Source organism: Microcaecilia unicolor, chromosome 5 (genome assembly GCF_901765095.1).
Source record: "Microcaecilia unicolor chromosome 5, aMicUni1.1, whole genome shotgun sequence".
NCBI classification, from domain to species: Eukaryota; Metazoa; Chordata; class Amphibia; order Gymnophiona; family Siphonopidae; genus Microcaecilia; species Microcaecilia unicolor.
In genome coordinates this window covers 5,795,037-5,815,183 of record NC_044035.1, presented here as the reverse complement: position 1 = coordinate 5,815,183, position 20,147 = coordinate 5,795,037, and positions in this window count along the sequence as shown.

Below are 20,147 nucleotides of genomic sequence, written 5' to 3'. Positions count from 1 at the left end.
TCCAACAATGAGTGCCAGAGCTTAATTAGGTGTCGAGTTAAAAAAATATTGTCTTTGATTTGTTTTAAGTTTTCAACATTTTTTATTGATGACAATCAAAATTAGACATATTCCATAGCTGGCCTTAATAACATAGCCACAACATAACATACATAACAAAAAGCTAGATTAGAAGTCTGTCATCAATTTTTGCTTTTTCCTTTTTCATCCCCCCCCCCCCCCCCCCACTTCCTCCCCCCTCCCCCTACCCCTCCCTTTCGTGCCCCAGGGCTTGGACTCTGATAGTCCTAGGGCAACCCCCCCTCCCCCCTAGTGGAGTCATATATATCGTTTGGACGCTCTCTGGAACTCCTTATAGTATCCTCTTACCCCTTATTCAGAAGCAAGCTTCGCCCCTTAGGACTCAATGTCTGTAAATAGGGGCCCCAAATCTGTGTGAACCGTGCTAAACTCTTCGGGGACCCCTTAGCCCCCCTAGCTTCCCAGGTAGCCAGCAAATGTACTTGATTTCTCCAGTGCCAGTAGGCTGGCACCTCCGGTACCGTCCAGTATTGTAAGATGCTTTTCTGGGCCACCAAGCACAATTTACGGCTCAGGAGACGAGCTGTCTCAGAGCACCTACCAAATGCCCCTTGCGTATTCAGCACAAAGTGGTCCCAGGATCCTGTCACAGGGGTCCCCAACAGTTGAGTTAAAAATTGAGTAATCTCCCCCCAGAAAGCCTTCACTCCGGGGCATGCCCAGAAGGCATGATATAATGTGTGCAGGTAGTGGCCGCACTTAACACATGTGGCCCCTTGCAGGAAATCTACATGAGCTAATTGTTGCCCCGACATGTAGGCCCGTAAAATAACTCTATACCCACTTTCCCGGAGCCTCTCATCCTGGCTAATTGCTGGAATTCCCTGCAATGTGAGCCCCACATTCCATCCCGTTAATGTTGTCCCCGATTCCTGTTCCCATTTTTGCTTGATTTCTGCAAAGTTTTTAGGGGGCTGACGCCTAATCAAAGCTCTATGGAGCGCTGACACTGACATTCCCGTGACTTCCATTTCCCCGAAAAAATCTTGTAGTTTGCTTCCCAATCGTTGCCGTAGCAAGTCTGGATCTAATGCTGAGATGTAATGTTTAACTTGGGCATACGCAAACCTAGTCCCCCAAGCCACCCCGATCCGAGACTGTAGTTCCTCGTACCCTATTAAATTCCCCTCTTCACTTAATAGGTGTTCAATCTTGGTTATTCCCATCCGCTCCCACTCCAAAAACGTTGGGTTATCTAGGCCTGGCATGAAAGCTGGATTCCCTCTAAGGGTCAACTGATCTGATGTCGAGGGACTCCCCCCCACTGCCTGTATTAGTCCCTTCCATGCCTCACGAATGGACTGTAGTATCACACTATTCCTCAGGCAAAGTGGGAGTTGTTTACGTGTAAGATGTAACAGCGAAAAAAGTTCATAAGGAGCAAAGAGTTCCCTTTCCATTTTTATGGGAGTGTAAGTGCAAGTTTGTGTGAACCAGTCCCCCAAGTGCCGGGTCAGGCAAGCCTGATTATATAAGGACAAGTCCGGTAACCCCAGACCACCCTGTCTCCAACCTCCTAGCATATATTTATATCGCAATTTAGGTTTCTTCCCCGCCCAGCAGAATCTACTGAAAGACTTATGTATACTTTTCAAGTCTTTGCGTGTCAATCGAATTGGTAACGTCTGTAACAGATACAGCCATTGTGGGAAGAGAATCATCTGTATCAGATTCACCCTTCCCCTCAGCGATAGGGGAAGAGGGCCCCACTTCTCCAGCTGCTTCTTAGTAACCCCCATAAAAGCCGTATAATTTATAACATGCAACTTCCTCAAGTCCAGGGTCAGCCTAATTCCCAAATATTTAAATGTGTCCTCCGCCCAACTCAGGGGAAAGTCTCTACCCATCTTGCGCTTCACTTCTGCGGATGATGCCAATGCCTCTGATTTAGTAAGATTTAAGCGTAGGCCTGCAAAATCACCATATTCCTTTATAATTTCCATTAAAGCCGCAAAAGAGGCCTGCGGATCTGTTAACAGTACCAGTAGATCATCCGCAAAAGCCGCTATTTTAAATTGAGACGACCCTACCTCCATTCCCTTTACCGATGGAATATCTATAATATCCCGAATCAATGGGTCTAGAGACAGTACAAATAAAAGGGGGGACAGCGGGCATCCTTGTCTCGTTCCCCTGAATATCGGAAAGGTTCTTGATTCCATCCCGTTTACCAAAATCCTGGCCTGAGGGGAATGGTATAGGGCCCGTACCGCTGACATAAACCGCCCAGTAAAGCCATATGCCTTCAGTGTGGCGAACAGGAAATCCCAATGGACCCTATCGAACGCCTTTTCAGCGTCGAAGCTTATAAGTAAGGACGGTGTCCCTTTCCTACCCCTTGTCTCCAATGCTGTTAAGATTTTTCTTAGGTTTTTTGCTACTGTTCGCCCCTCCACGAATCCCACCTGCGTCTCATGCACCAGCTCCGGCAACACCCTTGCCATACGATTAGCCATGAGCTTAGCCAGTATTTTCGCCTCTACATTTAGCAGAGAGATAGGCCGGTATGATTCTGGTTGCTCTGGGTCTTTACCTGGTTTTGGCAGCACTACAATCTGCGCCAACGCCAAATGAGGCGGCAATTCCTCCCTGTCGATTATTCTGTTAAAATATCGAGTCAGGGTTGGTATTATGTCCTCCCCCAGCATCTTATAAAATTCTATACGTAATCCGTCCGGGCCGGGCGCTTTAAGTAATTGGCTCCTCGCTATTACCACAGCTACCTCTTCTTCCTGCACAGGGCGATTTAATTCCTGCACATCTTGCTGTCTCAGGGAGGGCAAGTTAAGATTGTTCAGATAATGAATCCCTTGGAGCCCCTGGTCCAAAGGTTGTTCATATAATTGACTATAAAACTTAAGGAAAACCTCACAAATAGCCCCATCGGCCCGCACTTTCCCTCCTTGACCATCCTTTAACTGAAGCACCCTACCTCCCCCCCCTTTTGGGCGCGCCAATCTGGCCAATAAGCGACCTGTCTTATTTCCATGCTTGTACAGCTGGTATTTATAATAGGTTAAGGATTTGGTGGCTCTTTGGTGTAACAGCTCATTAAGCGCCACTTGTAATTCCATTAAACGCGCTCTATGCTCCCCCTTATGCGTTCGACCAAACAGTTGCCTGGCCCTGCAAACTTGGGCACTTAATCTCAGTATTTCCCTGTTCCGCGTTGAGCGTGCGAAATGTGTGTAGCTAATTACTTCCCCGCGGAGCACCGCTTTCGCGGCATCCCAGAACAATACCGGATTGTCCCTATGGTCCCTATTTGATGACTCATATGCTCGCCAGCACTCCCTAAGCTTCTCTCTCAACCCCACGTCCCTATACATCTCCGCTGGGAATCTCCACGAACCATGTCTATGAGCCCTGGGTCCCATCTCCCAGTCCATGCTCACCCAGGCATGATCCGAGATTGTATAAGGTCCAATTTCCGTCTTAGTTATTTTGCCAAATAAGTCCTGTGAAGTTAGGATGTAATCAATTCGTGCCTGGGTGTCATGTGCACGGGAGAGGTGTGTGTAGTCCTGTTCCATGGGGTGTAAAGTTCGCCAGATATCAATCAAATCTAATAGGTTCCCCAATCTTTTTAAGCCTTTATTTGATGCCCCCAAGTCGCTGCGAGCCCCTTGAGAACAGTCAAGTTGAGGGTCCCACACCGTATTAAAGTCTCCGCCCACTACTACCGGTACTCCTGGGTGATCCACTAGGTGTCCCACCACCTCTTGATAAAACTTCTTATCATATTGGTTGGGGGCATAAATATTACCAAGTAGGATTTTTTGACCCTTGCTCTCCATTTCCACCACCACATATCTCCCCCCCTGGTCCACATATAAGGGTTTGATCGCTGCTGCTACCCCCTTACGAAATAACACCGCCACCCCCCTTTTTTTCCCTTGGGCTGCCGCTGCCACACACTCCCCCACCCACCACGTTTTTAATTTGGCATGTTCCGCCTGACTGAGATGGGTTTCTTGCAATAGGGCAATATCAACCTTATGTCTCTGTAGGTGCTGTAAAATTTTTGTTCTTTTTATTGGGGAGTTAATGCCTCCAACATTCCATGTTACCAACTTTACCATATTTGTGGTGTTGTGAGACACTCAATGATAGCATCCCTATAACGAGACTCGAGCAGGCGTCCCAGCCTCCGCCCCCCCCAAGTCCACGCTCGTCCTCCCAAATATATTCCACTTGTCTCTTAGCCTTCTGCAGATTTGTTTGCCCCTTAAGCGTCCATCTCCATATCGTATTAATTCTTGATAAGCTCCACTATTCCCCCAACTCCCCCTCCCCCTCCCTCCCCCCCTCTCCCCCCCCCTTTCTGTACCCTACCCCCCAGTTCCCTTGCTCCCTGCCTGGGAACCATCACGTGTAGACACCCCCTTCCCCCCTCCCATTTTTCTCAGATTCCCCCATAGACTCCTAACTTTCCCCTCCGATTTTATATTTCTATTCCTCATCATATCCCCAACTGTAATCAGATTTTATCCCTCCTATACAACAAAACACTTTCAACTGTTCAACACTTAAACATTAATACTTCCAAACCCAACCTTAACTCAATGTCCCCATTTTCGTAGCTTACACTACCCAAACCTATGCATTCAGGTCACTGTCCTCCATTTTGATTGTGGTGCCTGCCAGCTCATGTTCCACCCTCCGATCAGGTCGCCGCGCCTTCTTCTGCTTTATCCGCAAGCTCTGTTTCCAGTTGGGTTACAAAGTCCTTCGCTTCCTCAGCTGACTCAAATGACCTTGTTGTCCCCTTGTATGTTACCCTCAGTGTAGCCGGATACGTTAAAGTAAACCGCACCTTCATGGCATACAGTTTAGCACACAGGCCTGAGAACGCTCTCCTCCTCCCTGAGACTCCAGCTGAATAGTCTTGAAAACACAGGACTCTTTTATTTTCATATGTTAGGGCACCCTCCGATCTTGAGGCCTGAAGAATATATTGTTTGTGTGCAAAGTTCAGCACTTTCATTATAATCACTCTCGGTCTGGAGCCCTCTGCCTGGCGGGGACCTATGCGATGTGCTCTCTCTATTCTGAGGGGGCCCATACTGGCAGGGAAGTCAATCTTGTCTGTCAGCCATCTTTCCATCGTATTTGCCAGATCTTTTCCCCCCAGGGCCTCTGGGATCCCCACCAAGCGCAAGTTGTTTCTCCTGGATCGATTCTCCAGGTCTTCTACTTTTTGCTCCAAGTCCAACAGCCGTTTCTTGAGGCCTTTCTGCTCTCCTTCCACTTCCGTTACTCTGTCCTCCACCTGGCTGGTTCTGGTCTGAAACGCCACACATTCTCGGGTCAAGTCATCCATGCGCGCCTGCAGCCTCTCCAGTTTTGTGTCTAGCGGTGTCAACCGCCTCTCCAGCATCTCCTCTAGCACCGCGGTCATCTCAGATGTTATCTCCGCGACCCATGCAGAGGCAACAGAAGAAGCGGCGCTTTGCATCGGAGACGCCATCTTGGCTTCCGCCGGCTTGTTTCTGAGCTTCTCTTTTTGCGCCGCTTTCGATGCCATTTCGGGACTCCCGACTCTCCCGCTTGATTGCACGGCGTTCCGCCCGTTGCCCGCTGTCAAATTATTTGTTTTGGGTTTTTTATGTTCGGTTCGATGCGCAGGGGGAGAGTTCAGGGGCCGGAGAGCTCTTCACATGCGACCTCTCTCCGGCATGGCGTCACGTGATTCCCCTTTGATTTGTTTTAAAGTACTACTGAGTAATTTCATGGCACGTCCTCTAGTCCAATGTTTCCCAAGTCCAGTCCTGGAATACCCCTTGCCAGTCAGGTTTTCAGGATATCCACAGTGAATATTCATGAACGTGATTTGCATACTCTGCCTCCATTTACATGCAAATCTCTTTCAAGCATATTAATTGCGGATATCCTGAAAACCAGGATTGAACTTGGGAAACTCTGCTCTAGTCTTTGTAATTTTTAAATCAGTACTAAACTTGATCTTAGCCAAAAGGCCAAATGGATTCAAATTCACCCATTATATTTCACTCAGACTTTATAGTTCTCTGTCAGTATCTCCTCTCCAATCTTGCCTTTACTCATATAAGTCATTCTAGTCCCTTAATCATTTTTGTCACCCTTCTCTGTACCTCTATATCTTTTTTGAGATGAAGTGACTAGAATCACCATAAAGTGACGTAGAAGCATTATGTATATTGTTTTATTTTAGATTCCTTTTTTCATAATTCCTAACATTCTTTTTACTTTTTTGTTCGCTGTTGCACACTAAGCAGAAGATTTCAACATGGTGTTCACAATCCAGCTTATTTTCGAAGGACATCGCCGGCCATCTTCCGACACAAATCGGGAGATGGCCGGCGATCTCCTGAACACAGCCAAATCGGTATAATCAAAAGCCGATTTTGGCCGGCACCAACTGCTTTCCGTTGCGGAGTTGGCCAAACTTCAAGGGGGCGTGTCGGTAGGGTAGCGAAGGTGGGATGGTGGCGTGGTCACGAGATGGCCAGCTTTGCCCGATAATGGAAAAAAGAAAGCCGGCCTTGACGAGCATTTCGCCGGCTTCACTTGGTCCCTTTTTTTTCAGGACCAAGCTTCAAAAAGGTGCCCCAACTGACCAAATGACCACTGGAGGGAATTGGGGATCACCTCCCCTTACTCCCCCAGTGGTCACCAACCCCCTCCCACCCATTTAGCATGTGCAGAAGACAAGTCATTTTCATTCTACATCTAGGAACATTAACATTGGTGATTTATTTCTTTACAGGGATGTTTGTTTTTTACTGTATCAAGTATTTTTATGTTTAAATCTTTTTTTTATTGAAGTTAACATATCATCCCAAATACATTTCTCCAAAAAAAAACCCAAATACAGAATGTCTTTAACTAGACTACCATTGCCACATAGACTTTTCTTATTTTCTTCCCCCCTCTCCCCCCCTCCAACCACATTGTTCCCATCCCAACTATATAATTGTCCCCCCCCTCTCCCTCCTAACCCACCTTCCTCCCACACCAAACCCCCCTTCCCACCCCCCTTCTCCCCAGTGGCGTAGCCACAGGTGGGCCTGGGTGGGCCGGGGCCCACCCATTTAGGGCTCAGGCCCACCCATCGGTAGCACATGTTTAGCAGTAGCTGGTGGGGATCCCAAGCTCCGCCAGCTGAAAACTTCCCCCTGGTGGTAATGAAAACGCTACTGTCTATGATACTGGCACCTGTACATGCTCAGTTTTCAGCATATGCCTGCTGCAGACGGCCAAGATGGAAAGCAGTGTTTTCCCACCAGCTGAGATTTTTTCATGATGGTGGGGGAGGGAGAACACTTGGTGCCCACCCACTTCTTGCCCAGGCCCACCCAAAATCTGTTGTCTGGCTACGCCCCTGCTTCTCCCTACCTTTCCCTCCCTCCTTTGTCCCTTGAGACTCATTCTTTACAAACCACGAACCCCCCCCCCCCCCCACCCCTTGCAATTATATTTTTCAGTTCTTTCAGTACCCCGGTGTGTTTACCATTCAGACCAGGGATTTGCTGCTCTTTAGCTTGTTGATTTGCCCTATTTTATCTTCCCAGTTCACTTGTTTCATGTCCTCCAAGTTGTCACCTTTAACAACTATTTCTGACATAGATATCTCTCTTACATTTTACTCAGCCGTCTTGTCATCCCTGGAAGCCCCTTTTAACTCCGTGATCTAAAAGTCCAGCTGACTCTTTCACTGGCTTCCTGCTTCTAATGTACATGAAAACGTTTGTATGCGTTTTCACCTATGCAGTGGAATGGATCGGGTGGATGTGAAGCGACTGTTCACGCTATCCAAAAATACTAGGACTAGAGGGCATGAGTTGAAGCTACAGTGTGGTAAATTTAAAACGAATCGGAGAAAATTTTTCTTCACCCAACGTGTAATTAGACTCTGGAATTCGTTGCCGGAGAACGTGGTACGGGCGGTTAGCTTGACGGAGTTTAAAAAGGGGTTAGATAGATTCCTAAAGGACAAGTCCATAGACCGCTATTAAATGGACTTGGAAAAATTCCGCATTTTTAGGTATAACTTGTCTGGAATGTTTTTACGTTTGGGGAGCGTGCCAGGTGCCCTTGACCTGGATTGGCCACTGTCGGTGACAGGATGCTGGGCTAGATGGACCTTTGGTCTTTCCCAGTATGGCACTACTTATGTACTTATGTATGTACTAACAAACCTTCTTTACGAATTCTTTTTTTGCCTTCTTTATAAATGTGTTGCAGCTAACTTGCCAGTGCTTATGCTACTTCCTGTTTTATTCACACAGATCCTTTTTTCCATTTTTAGAAAGATGTTCTTTTGGTTAGAATAGCCCCATCCACGTCACCGTTTAACTTCGCGAACTATCGTTTGGCCTTCCTTCCAGAGAGTAGGACTAAAAACAGAGGCTAGGGCTAAAAGGTCAGTTTTCACAGGTAAAGAGTGGAGTGCCTCAGGGTTCGGTATTAGAAACAGTGCTTTTCAACATGTTTATAAATGATCTGCAAATGAAACCAATGAGTGAGATGATCCAGTCTGCAAACACTAAATCATTCAGAGTTGCTAAATCGCAAGCAGACTAACGGAAATTGCAGTGGAAACTTACGAGATTGAGGGGGGTCTTTTACAAAGGTGCACTACTGTTTATTTGTTATTTTATTTTTATTTAATACATTTATACCCCACATTTTCCCCCTCTAGTTGTAGGCTCAATGTGGCTTACACAGAACCGTAGGGTAGGCTACAGTTCAAAAAAAGCGCAACTAAACAAATTAATAATAGGATAATAGGCAAATATGTATCATATAAACAACAAAGAATAACAAGGGCAATATAAGATAATAGGGTCCATGAATATTGCTGAATCCAGGAAGAACTACTACTACTATTACAAATCATTCCTATAGCGCTACCAGTGGTACGCAGCGCTTCACAATTGAACATGAAGAAAAGACAGTCCCTGCTCAAAAGAGCTTACAATCTAAATCAGGACAGACAGACAGGACCAATAAGGATAAGAGTAGAAGGACACATAGGAATGATTCTAAATGGAATGTTGCTACTATTGGAGATTCTACATGGAATGTTGCTACTATTGGAGATTCTACACGGAATGTTAATGTTGCTATTCCGCTAGCAGCATTCCATGTAGAAGCCTGCGTGGCCGCGTTGCTGATCTGCAAGGGCAGGCTTCTACTACTACTACTACTATAAATCATTTCTATAGCGCTACCAGTCGTACGTAGCGCTTCACAATTGAACATGAAGAAAAGACAGTCCCTGCTCAAAAGAGCTTACAATCTAAATCAGGACAGACAGACAGGACAAATAAGGGATAAGGGTAGAAGGACACATAGGAATGATTCTAAATGGAATGTTGCTGCTATTGGAGATTCTGTTGCTACTATTTGAGATTCTACATGGAATGTTAATGTTGCTATTCCGCTAGCAGCATTCCATGTAGAAGCCTGCCCTTGCAGATCAGCAACGCGGCCGCGCAGGCTTCTGTTTCTGTGAGTCTGACGTCCTGCAGGACGTCAGACTCACAGAAACAGAACCCTGCGCGGCCGCGTTGCTGATCTGCAAGGGCAGGCTTCTACTACTACTATAAATCATTTCTATAGCGCTACCAGTCGTACGCAATGCTTCACAATTGAACATGAAGAAAAGACAGTCCCTGCTCAAAAGAGCTTACAATCTAAATCAGGTCAGACAGACAGGACCAATAAGGATAAGGGTAGAAGGACACATAGGAATGATTCTAAATGGAATGTTGCTACTATTGGAGATTCTGTTGCTACTATTGTGTTGCTACTATTGGAGATTCTGGTACGGGCGGTTAGCTTGACGGAGTTTAAAAAGGGGTTAGATAGATTCCTAAAGGACAAGTCCATAGACCGCTATTAAATGGACTTGGAAAAATTCCGCATTTTTAGGTATAACTTGTCTGGAATGTTTTTACGTTTGGGGAGCGTGCCAGGTGCCCTTGACCTGGATTGGCCACTGTCGGTGACAGGATGCTGGGCTAGATGGACCTTTGGTCTTTCCCAGTATGGCACTACTTATGTACTTATGTACTTATGTACTATTGGAGATTCTACATGGAATGTTAATGTTGCTATTCCGCTAGCAGCATTCCATGTAGAAGCCTGCCCTTGCAGATCAGCAACACGGCCGCGCAGGCTTCTGTTTCTGTGAGTCTGACGTCCTATAAGTACATGCAGGACGTCAGACTCACAGAAACAGAAGCCTGCGCGGCCGCGTTGCTGATCTGCAAGGGCAGGCTTCTACTACTACTACTATAAATCATTTCTATAGCGCTACCAGTGGTACGCAGCGCTTCACAATTGAACATGAAGAAAAGACAGTCCCTGCTCAAAAGAGCTTACAATCTAAATCAGGACAGACAGACAGGACAAATAAGGGATAAGGGTAGGACCGTCAGATAGGACACATAGGGAAAAGGGACTATTGAAGAGAGGAAGACAAGATAAGGTTACGAGACAAACAGACAGATAGAACACATAGGGAAAAGGGATTGTTGAAGAGAGGATAAGGTTACGAGCAGGTGACAACTTAGGAATTAAAAGGAGCATCAAACAGGTTGGCCTTTAGCCCGGATTTGAAGGCGGCCAGGGATGGAGCTTGACGTAATGGCTCAGGAAGTCTATTCCAGGAAGAAGTAAGGTTAGGTTGAGTCTGGGAAGTAAGCCTTCTTGAACAGGGTGGTCTTCTATAATTTTCTGAAATTTAAATAGTTCTGAGTTGATTTTAAGGATTTGGGTAAAGCATTCCATAGTTGTGTACCTATGAAGGAGAAGTTGGAGGCGTAGGTAGATTTGTATTTAAGGCCAATGCAGACTGGATAGTGTAAATTACTGTTTTTAGTGTGCATTAATAATTCATATCCGCTAAATGCTAGAGATATCCATAGCCGCTGAGAGGGGGGGCAGGGGGGACAAAATTCTCCGGGCCCGGGCGCTGCAGTCCCACCCGCCTTCTGTCATCTACCGTCTGGCCCCTGCATTGAAATCGCAGTCTCACCTCCGTGAAAGCAGCACTGCAGGCAGCAGAACGCCTCCCTTCGGCCCTCCTTCCCTCCCTGAGTCCCGCCCTCGTCTGACATAACTTCCGTTTGTCAATAAAGGAACCTATGAACTCAGTGAGACAGTTCACCTCCTTGAATTCCTCATTCATGCTCATGGTAAAGATCTGTTGCAAAGATGGAGATGTGTAATCCCATCTCCTGCATAATTTATGGTCATAAATGATATACCTTTCAGATGTTTTAGATCTAGCCAGCCTTGTCATATAGCATAAATGTTTTTCACCTTTTCACCTTTCAGTAAAGGTTGGAGAAAAATTTTCTTCACCCAACGCGTAATTAAACTCTGGAATTCATTGCCGGAGAACATGGTGGAGGCAGTTAGCTTGGCAGAGTTTAAAAAGGGGTTAGACGGTTTCCTAAAGGACAAGCCCATAAACCACTACTAAATGGACTTGGGAAAAATCCACAATTCCAGGAATAACATGTATAGAATGTTTGTACGTTTGGGAAGCTCGCCAGGTGCCCTTGGCCTGGATTGGCCGCTGTCGTGGACAGGATGCTGGGCTCGATGGACCCTTGGTCTTTTCCCAGTGTGGCATTACTTATGTACTTATCACCGCATTTTATGACTTTGCATTTGTGCTTTTGTTCTGTGTAAGAGTCAAACTTATTGCAAAATATTTTCGACAAGCATTCTCTCTCTTTTTTGGATGCCAGGTTTGTATGCATTTTTAAACACACCTTAGAACAACAGTACGAATGGCAGTTAAGGCACCTCACTCTACCACCCTCCCGAACCACGCATGTGTTGGATAGACACAGATGACAGCGTGATTTGCATGTGTGGTTACAGCTATAAGGCATTTTACAGTGTTTACAGACATTTTTCTTACCATAGAACTGTTTGATATCTAAGATATTGTAAAAATGATCATGATGGATCTTATGGAACAGCAGACGGTTTTAAAAAGACACCAGCCGTTTCTCTCTATATGATATAGGACTCACCCAGATATTGTTCAAAAAACACATCTCTCAACATAACGTTTTTGTTTTCTGACCATCCTAACTGGGCGTGTAGTTTTCTGGCTTCATGTAACAATTCTACGCTTCATTATTTTATGATTATTACTAGTAAAAAAGCCCCGTTTCTGATGCAAATGAAACGGGGGCTAGCAAGGTTTTCTTCAGAGTGTGCATGTTGGAGTGTGTGTCCCTGCCCTCTGCCCTCTCTCCCTCCCCCCTTGGAGTCCAGTCCTTCAGTGTTAAGTTTCCTGCTGTTCTGTGTTACAGAGAGAGTGAGGGCATCTCTCTCCCCTCCCCCTCTGAGTCCTTCACTGTTACAGAGAGAGGGATTTCGTGCTGTGCTGTTTTCCTTCACTCATGGGGAAACCGGATATCTCTGGCGCTTCACACTTCCGGCTGGAGGCTTCATAGAACGTTGGTCTTGCCTTTTATATATATAGATTATTATCAGGGTACATCGGTTACTAATACCTTTTCCTATGTTTTTACTCAATAACTGTAGCCTGCACAGGCCATGATCTACACTTGATACGCGTTGTCTCTGTTCAACATGTCCCAAAATCTAAAATAGATACAAACATATTGAGAGTATACACTTTTGTAAAAGGAATCAAGTTTCCTAGAATACACTCCAGGCACAGTCTCTCATGAAGCACTCATAGTTTCTGTGCTCTGACATCAGGGTGCCATCTCAGACGTGCATGTCGGCTCCACTACCACCTATCCAACCCACAACCTTGACAGTCTTTTGCCATAGCCTCGGACCAGCACTGACAGCAAACTGCTATTCATACAAGCGAATTGAAGGAGGGCCAAAGGGAGGCGTTCAGCTGCCTACAGCGCTGCTTTCACAGAGGTGAGACTGCGATTTAAATGCAGGGGGCAGACGGTCGACAACAGAGGGCGGGTGGGACTGCGGCGCCGGCCCTGGGGAATTTTGTCCCCTCTGCCCCCCCTCTTGGCAGCTATGCGTGTTTTAACACTAGCGCTGTAGGGTGGGGGGAGCTGTATAAAGGGAGTGAGTAAGGGTTGCATCTCTCACGTTCTTGGAAGGGAAGGAAAAAAAAATTACTCAACCCCTGTAAGGCTACAGATTATGTCCATACTCTTTGCATATTCTTTACTTAACTTTTTTAAACATCGTATGCTTTCTAAATGAATACAGTTAGGGCAAAGCAATCTCTCTGTATAAAGTATTTTTCCTAGCTTTGTCACGTGTGGTGTGCTTAACTTCTTTTTTTTTTTAACTTGAATGATTCTTAGGTGAACACGGCTACAGCAAAATAAAAGCCTTTCAAACAGGATAAAAAGTTTGGTTATCTGTAACTTTTTCCCCCCAGTTATGTTGTAACCACCAACTGTTTTCTTTGTTTTTTTTATTTCATTGCAGGGAGGTCCCTGTAAGTTTTCTTATCTGTAATGCAAAACAACTAGGGCTCTGTGTGTGGGAGGTTTTTTTTCTTCAGAAACCAGCACTGCAGGGCACGATCTCATACAAATGTCTTGAAAACAGAAGCTGTGTGACAAGGTGTAGATGTGCACAGTGGTAGGCTCTGCAGGGAAAAAAAGGAGAGGGAGGGGGTTGTGTGGATAGGGTTTTGTGGATTCTCTCACTCCAAGAAAAAAGTACTACATTGTAGGTTTTCTTTACATATTCAACACAGTGTTTTTTTTTAATTTCCTTTCGAAGTGGCTGCAAGGAAAACCAGCTGTTGCAGGTAGGGTTCACTGGATGTTGCATGTGTGAACAGATCTAAAAGTCTAAGGAGCCAAACCCTCTACGGTTTCTTGTGTAAGTTAATCACAAAACAGCTTAGCATCCAACTTTAAAAATAAGCACAAGGTATCCTTTCGAAAGAAAAATTGTAAGAAAAAGAAAACAAAATATCTGTTTCTGAGCATGAGCACATTCCTCCACAGCTGTAACATAGTAACATAGTAACATAGTAGATGACGGCAGAAAAAGACCTGCATGGTCCATCCAGTCTGCCCAATGTCAGGGGTTTTGTTTTACATCACTTCTTGTCATGTGACCCCATTCAAGATGGCCACCAGCAGTAGACACAGATAGTGATGTAGTGTGACCAGTGGTGGCCGCCATTTTGGAAAAGGGGTGTGGCTATGACATCACTTCCTGTGATGACACCAATGAGGAAACTATGAGTATAGTTTTATTTATGTTTAACATATACTGTTTCATATTAGTCCTATTACAAGGTTTCAATTTTCCATTTTCAAGTTTACCTCATTGATTGTATTTATATTTGGTTATTTTACTATTGCTATGCTGTTAACAATATTGTATCTGCTGTACACTGCCCTGGGTGAATCTCTTAATAAAGGCAGTTAACAAAAATAAGGGGCCCTTTTACTAAGCTGCGTAGGTGCCTAAGTGTGCCCAGTGCGTGTCAGTTTTGAGTTACTGCCTGGCTACCACGTGGCCCTTGCAGTAATTCAATTTTTGACGCATGTCTGCTATGCACACAGGAAAATATTTGAATTTTCTGACGCGTGGGTGGTAATTGACATTTTACGCATGTAGACCATTACCAGCTGGTTACCATGTGAGACCTTACTGCTAGGTCAATGGCTGGTGATAAGGTCTCAGACCCATAATGGACGCACGCCAATTTTAGTAGACTGGTCTCCCAGACATCCCAGGAGATAAATGGGGCACCCTTGGGGACAATGCAGTGGACTTCAAAAACATGGTCCCAGGTACACACCTCACCATTGCTCCCTTATTTTGTCTACTGCCTACAACTATATATACTACAATAGCTTTTATGGGTGTACATTTGTCCTTTAGATTGTAAGCTCCTTTGAGCAGGGACTGTCCTTCTATGTTAAATTGTACAGCGCTGCGTAACCCTAGTAGCGCTCTAGAAATGTTAAATACTAGTAGTAAATGGTAGCAACATTCCATGTAGAATCCCAAACAGTAGCAACAGAACCTCAAATAGTAGCAACATCCCATGGAGAATCTCAAATAGTAGCAACAGAACCACTGCCCGTTCTTGACTGACTGTACATTTGTCCTTTAGATTGTAAGCTCCTTTGAGCAGGGACTGTCCTTCTATGTTAAATTGTACAGCGCTGCGTAACCCTAGTAGCGCTTTAGAAATGTCAGGTAGTAGTAGTAGTAGTAGTAGTAGTAGTAGTAAGGAGGCACTTATATGTGAGTATGGTGGGTTTCTGGTGAGTTTTGGAGGGCTCACAGTTTCCACCACGAACGTGACAGGTAGAGCGAGATAGGGACCAGAGACCCCCACTCCATGGTGCACTGCACTGACCACTACTCCAGGGACCTGCCTGCTCTTCTAATAGGCCTAGCTCTAACATCAGAGGCTGTCATAGAGGCTGGGAAGTCATATTTATATTCACATTTTTGGGGATGGGAGGGGGTTAATGACCACTGAGGGAGTAAGGAGAGGTCAACCCTGATTCCCTCCAGTGGTCATCTGGTCATTTAGGGCACCTTTTTGTGTCTTATTCATTATTAAAGCAGGTCTAGCTCAAAACATCTTAGTTTTAGTCCTGGACACTTTTGTTTTGTTCCATTATAGCTGAAAAACATCCAAGGGTTAGGAATGCTCAGATCCCGCCTTTCGAAGCAACCACCCACAGAAGATGAGCTCTCCACAAGGGAACCAAAGACAGGCAAAACAAACAGTGGATCCAATAAAAGTCCTCTCACAATGAGTGTCTTCCTGAACAAGGTCTTTATTGAAAGCTACACAATTGACCCGACACGTGACGTGTTTCGGCCGTAAAGGCCTGCGTCAGGGGTCTAATAATGTCTGAAGAAGAAAAAAATGCCTTGTGGGTCAGATGAATAACAGCACATAAACTGCTAAAAGAGATATCTTCACATATTCAACAGTAAGGTCATCTCAGCTACTTGTGGAAGCCTAGATAAATGAGTTCCATCTGCAAGCCACCAAGAAACCTCTTGTCTTGCTTCTACCTTGAAAAAGAACCAGTTGGATGCTACATAACTGAGGGGTAAAAGGGGCATCAGGGAAGACAAAGCCATAGTAGACAGACTGACTGAATTAATTCTTTGCTTCGGTCTTCACTGAGGAAGATGTGGGAGAGATGCCAATACCAGAAATGACATTTAATGCTGATGAATCAGAGAAACTGAAATACGTCTCTGTAAACCTGAAAGTTGTAATGAGGCAATTTGATAATTTAAAAAGACTATACAAATCACCTGGACTGGATGGTATACATCCCAGAGTATTCATAGAGGTAAAAAAATTTAACTTGCAGATCTATTGTTAGTAATATGCAATAAATCTTTAAAATCAAGTGTGGTAATGCCAATTTTTAAAAAGGGTTCCAGAGGTGATCCGGAAAATTGTAGACCAGTGAGCCTGATGTCAGTGCTGGGCAAAATGGTACAGACTATTATAAAGAACAAAATTACTGAGCATATACATAGGCAACAACGTGATCGGACATATATCTCAAGCCTTAGGGATGATAATGGCGATGTGTGGTCCGACTCGGCTGGGATACAGATGCAATTCTGAGGGTATTATGGCCAGCTGTACACTCCGGATGTAGACTCATCCGAGGCAGATATTTCAGCTTTTCTCGACCGGGTGGAGATGCCCAGTTTACCTATGAGTGCCCAAGAGAGGCAATCTAGGCCCATTGAATTAGAAGAGATTTTACAAGTAATCCGAGAGCCGGCTCCCTGGAAGGCTCCGGGACCTGATGGTTTCACTAAAAAATTTTATAAGGTCTTCAGTCGACATATGGGCCCTTTGCTGTTAAAGGTGTTTAACTCCTTCCTAGAGGGTCAGCGAATTCCTGAGTCCTGGAACTTAGCGATCATCACGGTACTGCTTAAGCCAGGTAAGGACCCCCAACCATGCAGTTTCTTATAGGCCGATCTCTCTATTGTGGGTCGACTATAAAACCTTCACTAAAATATTAGCTTCCCGTCTGCAGGTCTATCTTCCTGCTTTGATCCATGAGGACCAGGTGGGATTCATCCAGGGACACCAGACCTTTGATCACATCCGTAGGGCACTCCACACTATCTATGTGGCCAAAGAGGAGGGGATCTCTCTATGCTTACTATCTCTAGGTGCCGAAAAAGTGTTTGATAGGGTGCATTGGCCTATTCTATTTCAAGTCCAGGGTAGAGTCGGAATTTCAGGCAATTTTCTTTGCTGGCTTTGACTCATTTATGAGGCCCCTTGTGCCTCAATTCGGGTCAATGGTCAGCGTTCAGCCTCATTCCCACTCGGTAATTTTTAACAAGGTGGAAATACTGGGCGGTTCTTTCCTGTCTAAGTGCTTTGAAAATATGTCTCTAAATCTCTTTAATGTTAAAAAGTGTTATGTCCAACACTAACCTCGGGATGGACGGTCACATGACTAACCAATTAACACCCAGTTCATATGGACAGTCTGTCTTCTTTCCCCTTCTTGTACTGTCCAGCCAGATGCAAACACAATTTTGAAAAAATGTTTTGGAAACCTTTGTTTTAAGGTAGTGCTTGTGTCAGGGATCCATGACACAAACGTAATTTGTTCCAGTGGACACCTTTTACTATTTTTAATTTTGACCATGTGTGTGAGCACTGGTTTTGATGGTATAGCAAAGAAATAAACCATGGTTTAATATGTTTGTTTTAATTTATGGTCATAGTTGTCTTTTGCCTTGCACATTTTTATTTGATTTCATGATCTTGCTAGCTACAAATAAAAAGGCTTATCTGTAGGAACCACAGTGCACCTTTTGAAATTCAAATTCCAATTCAATTTCAAAAATCATATGCATGCATTCCAAATTTGTCTTAACTTATGGAACTTTCAAGTTTAGGGAAATGAATCTATTACAACTGTGTATGCACACATGCATACCCTTCCAGGTAGAGGAGAGTACCTGGTGTGTAAGTTTCCTTTCTACATTAATTATATATACCTATTATTACTGCGAGTAGCAGGTTCACAAACCCATCAGAACCTGCCTTTCTTATGTACTATACACTTCCTTTAATTACATACATACTTGTCTTTACCTATGTTTTCATTTAGTTTTTTTTTCCCCTAAACAAAGGGTTTAAAAAATGATGTTAGGTCACATATATGTAGTCATTAACATTTAGTAGAAAGGCTTAACTTACTTCCATAGCACACACATATCTAAAGGAGTCTATGTTGGTACTATCACTTAAACATAATTTCACACTGATTGTGTCATTTTACTGACAATGTTATTAAGTGATACATTTACCTTAGGATCTACGCTTGGCTAGCATATGATTGTTATTTGATATGTCAATTCTTGATAAGAAATAAGTAAGGTTTACTTACATTATTCTTATTACAATACATATACACCTAGTATAGTGAAGTTTCATTTATACCTTATAGGTTAGACCAAGTTTATTACTTTTATTTTATCTGCATTGTCACAATATATAATAGGTTAAGTTACAATATTAAGATGATATTCACAGTCATTCTAGTAGGAATAAACTCTAGTTTTTTTATTGTGAATTTTTTTCCTACACTTGCATTATATTGTCAATACTACAGCTTCACTTGCAATATTTATGCATAGTTCATTAGTGCTTGCGTTTATTGAAATGTTTATTTGATGTAGAATACGTTTCTTCAATGAACTTATGAGTGGCATGCATTAAGATTAAATTTAATGAAGCACTGCCAAAGACTTGCAAACATGTGTAATCGATAGCTTCCACGGCCTGGACTTCACAATACACTCACAGTAGTGTGTTGTGTGTCACATTCAACCTTAGTTACAGCATTGTTGATTTCATCATTTCATAAACTTCCTTGGTGCAAACCATGTCATGAACATTAAAGGATGCTTGAAGTGGTGAGTCAGGTACTACTTCCAACACTGTGGTTTATCACTCATTTGTACCAAGGCTTCGCTACGAAGTGACTTTCCCTATAGTCATCAAGACTGAAAGCATTTGACTTCCATTTATGGATACATTTTTAAGTCACTGAACTACACTTCAAATTGTATGCAATTTATTGCGCTTCACTATATAATCTTGTGTTCAAGTATTCTATACTTTCCTTATGTATCTACTACAGTAGCATTCAGACCCTAGCTGACACCTGGGACGGATTGCCAATGCGCCCCCCCCCCCGGCAAAATGACACCCTCCCCCGGGGGCACGCCGCTGGGGGGGGGGGTGCCACGGCTCACGCATGTTGCCCTGTGTCCGAGTTCACAATTCGCATGTGTTCACTGCTCCCTCTGAGTCTGCCCCGGAACAGGAAGTAACCTGTTCCGGGGCAGACTCAGAGGGAGCAGTGAACACACGCGAATTGCAAAATCGGACTGAGACAGGGCAATAGGCGCGCGCCGCAGCACCCCCCCAGCGGCGTGCACCCGGGGCGAACCGCCCCCACCCCCTTGCTACGCCACTGATCTACTATTATCTTAGTAGGTACATAAGCACGAAAGCTGTTTGAAGCTTGATTAATTAATGACAAATTACACTGGCTTCCTGTACAGGAGTGAATAACTTTTAAAATTTGCACCCTAGTCCATAAGATCCTCTACAGAGCAGCTCCAGCATATATGGATGCCCTTGTCAACTTACCACCAAGGAATTCGCTTCGATCTTCTCGTTCATACTTAAACCTCCATTACCCTACGTGTTCTGGTCTCAAGTATAAAACCATGTATGCTTCCACCTTTTCCTATATCAGCACTCATTTGTGGAATACATTACCTAAATCTGTAAAAACGCTGCAAGATCATCTGACTTTCAGGAAGTCTCTCAAGACCTACTTATTTGGGCAAGCTTACCAGAAAGATCCCTGGACTCCAACTCCTCTAAACATCTTGTGGACTTAATTACTTTCTCTTAACCCTGTACCTTTCCGCACCTCGCATCACTTTCCATTTATTGCAATTTTTTGTTTGTTAACTTAATGTTGTAAGCCACATTGAGCCTGCCAGTGGTGGGAAATTGTGGGGTATAAATGATATAAAATAAATAA